The 3,427-nt window shown below is 38.0% G+C and overlaps 1 pseudogene; it reads right to left on the reverse strand.

Annotated features, from left to right (window-relative positions):
• Positions 1–568: 568 nt before the first annotated feature.
• Positions 569–1,515, reverse strand: LOC120858037 (annotated as a pseudogene).
• Between the last annotated feature and the right edge of the window lie 1,912 nt (positions 1,516–3,427).

Raw genomic sequence — 3,427 nt, forward strand, 5'->3', positions numbered from 1 at the left:
TCACACATTCTTGCTCTGCTTCTTTCTGTCTGAATTTAATTTCCCAAGAAATATTGTGGAAGACATGGGATTTTAAAAGTTTCAAAGAAGGAAATGGCAGTTTCATAGTTACAGAGTGGAATACACATGTGCAGCTGCACAATCATGCTTGATCTTTGCAACAGCATGGTCTATAGCCCATCAGGATCCTCTGTTCATAGAATTTTCCAGGCAAGAATACTGGAGTGTGCTGCCATTTCCTACTCCATAGGATCTTCCCCACCCAAGGATTGAAGCTGTGTCTCTTGTGTCTCCTGTATTGGCAGGTGGATTCTTTACCCCTGGTGCCAACTGGGAAGCACAGAATGAAAAGCTGAGCCCAAAAGTAGGGAAGTGTATGAGAGAAGGATGGGAATATGAATAGAAAAAAAAATGTATACAGTATGCTTGCAAAGCTGCTGTCAATGAAAATATGAGTAATGAAAAATAACTCCATGGAGACAATATGACTATTAATAGATTTTGAAAAGCTCTGAGTTTTATTTAATTGCATTTCATTATGCCTCTAATAAATAAGACTTTTATTTTTTCATTTCCATGAGAAAAGTACATTCTTCCTTGCCATATCCATGAAGGCTTGCTTAACTTGCTAATTCCTTAAGGTATAGATAAATGGGTTTAGCATGGGGGCTACAGAGGTATTTAGCACAGCTACTCCCTCACTCAAAGAGACCCTGTCCTTTGCTGATGGATTCATGTACATGAAAATGCAGCTTCCAAAAGAGATAGAGACGGCAATCATGTGGGAAGAACACATGGAAAGGCCTTTGTCCTCTGAGTGGTAGAAGGGATCCTCAAAATTGTTCTGATGATATATGTGGAGGACAGAATTATTTAATGCCAAAGTGAATGTCAGAGTAAACACAGCACAAGAAAACACCATTATCTCTAGGAATTTGGTGTCTGAACAAGAAAGTTGTAAAAGGGGGGAAAATTACAAGTATAATTTCAATAACATTGGACTTGCAATAATCAAGCTGTAGGGAGAACATGAGTAATGGAAATGTGATAAAGAATGAAGCCAGTCAAGAAGCCAAGACAAGCAGTGTGCACACTCTATGATTCATGATGGTCATGTAATGCAGCAGTTTTCAAATGGCTATATAATGGTCATAGGACATGGTAGCCATAAGATAAAACTCAGTGACTCCAAAGAGAATGAAAAAATAAAAATAACTGAGCCATACAATCATTAAGAGAAATGGTTTTATCTCCTATAATAATGGTACCCAGAAACCTGGATATAGTGACAGTTGTGAATGACACCTCTAATATGGAGAAATTCTGAGGAAAAAACACATGGGGGTTTGGAGGTGGGCATCCAGCAGGGTCAGGATGATAGTGGTCAGGTTCCCAGTGATGCTGAGCAGGTAGGTGATGAGCAGAAAGACAAAGATCAAAGATCACAGCCTGAACTTGTGGGTCATCGGACAGTCCCAGGAGGATAAACTCTCTTATTTCCGTGTAGTTTCTCATTTTTTTTTTCTTCTTCTGAGTAACTTTCAGGAGAAAACAGAAACAGAAGAGCTGAAATAAAAGAGAATTATTCATAGGCTAACTGGAATTTATTTGAGAGTGTTATGCCATATTGATCTAACTTGGGAGATCTTTGAAACAACAATAAAATATAACTCTCTTTAAAAGCTCTACTACAAAGCCACAGTCATCAAGACAGCATGGTACCGGCACAAAGACAGAAATATAGATCAATGGAACAAAATAGAAAGCCCAGAGTTAAATCCACACACCTATGGACACCTTATCTTTGACAAAGGAGGCAAGAATATACAATGGATTAAAGACAATCTCTTTAGCAAGTGGTGCTGGGAAAACTGGTCAACCACTTTTAAAAGAATGAAACTAGGACACTTTCTAACACTATACACAAAAATAAACTCAAAACGGATTAAAGATCTAAACATAAGACCAGAAACTATAAAACTCCTAGAGGAGAACATAGGCAAAACACTCTCCGACATACATCATAGCAGGATCCTCTTTGACCCCCTTCCTAGAATATTGGAAATAAAAGCAAAAATAAACAAATGGGATGTAATTAAACTTAAAAGCTTCTGCATAACAAAGGAAACTATAAGTAAGGTGAAAAGACAGCCTTCAAAATGGAGAAAATAATAAATAAAGCAACTGACAAACAACTAATCTCAAAATATACAAGCAACTCCTGCAGCTCAATTCCAGAAAAATAAATGACCCAATCAAAAAATGGGCCAAAGAACTAAATAGATATTTCTCCAAAGAAGACATACGGATGGCTAACAAACACATGAAAAGATGCTCAATATCACTCATTATCAGAGAAATGCAAATCAAGACCACAATGAGGTACCATTTCACACCAGTCAGAATGGCTGCGATCCAAAATCTACAAGCAATAAATGCTGGAGAGGGTGTGGAGAAAAGGGAACCCTCTTACACTGTTGGTGGGAATGCAAACTAGTACAGCCACTATAGAGAACAATATGGAGATTCCTTAAAAAACTGAAAATAGAACTGCCTTATGACCCAGCAATCCCACTGCTGGGCATACACACAGAGGAAACCAGAATTGAAAGAGACACGTGTACCCCAATGTTCATCGCAGCACTGTTTATAATAGCCCAGACATGGAAGCAACCTAGATGTCCATCAGCAGATGAATGGATAAGAAAGCTGTGGTACACATACACAGTGGAGTATTATTCAGTCATTAAAAAGAACACATTTGAATCATTTCTAATGAGGTGGACGAAACTGGAGCCTAATATACAGAGTGAAGTAAGCCAGAAAGAAAAGCACCAATACAGTATACTAATGCATATATATGGAATTTAGAAAGATGGTAACAATAACCCTGTATGCAAGAGAGCAAAAGAGACACATGTATAGAACAGTCTTTTGGACTCTGTGGGAGAGGGAGAGAGTGGGACAATTTGGGAGAATGGCATTGAAACATGTATAATATTATATATGAAACGAATTGCCAGTCCAGGTTCGATGCATGATACTGGATGCTTGGGGCTGGTGCACTGAAATGACCCAGAGGGATGGTAGGGAGACAGAAGAGGGAGGGGGGTTCAGGATTGGGAAGATGTGTATACCTGTGGTGGATTCATGTTGATGTATGGCAAAATCAATACAATATTGTAAAGTAATTAACCTCCAATTAAGATAAATAAATTTAATTTAAAAAAGAATTTATTACTATATGCCATTGTGTGTGTTTTCCATAGAATTTTTTAAAATCTGCATTTTACTTATAAGAACTAAGCTAAAAATACTTTAAAGTTTTTTTGTTTGGACAATCCCATGGACAGGGGACTCTGGAGTAGAGCATGGCAACCTACTCCAGTATTCTTGCCTGGAGAATCCCTATGATGTGCTACAGTCC

Source organism: Oryx dammah, unplaced genomic scaffold (genome assembly GCF_014754425.2).
Source record: "Oryx dammah isolate SB20612 unplaced genomic scaffold, SCBI_Odam_1.1 HiC_scaffold_29, whole genome shotgun sequence".
Classification (NCBI taxonomy): Eukaryota; Metazoa; Chordata; class Mammalia; order Artiodactyla; family Bovidae; genus Oryx; species Oryx dammah.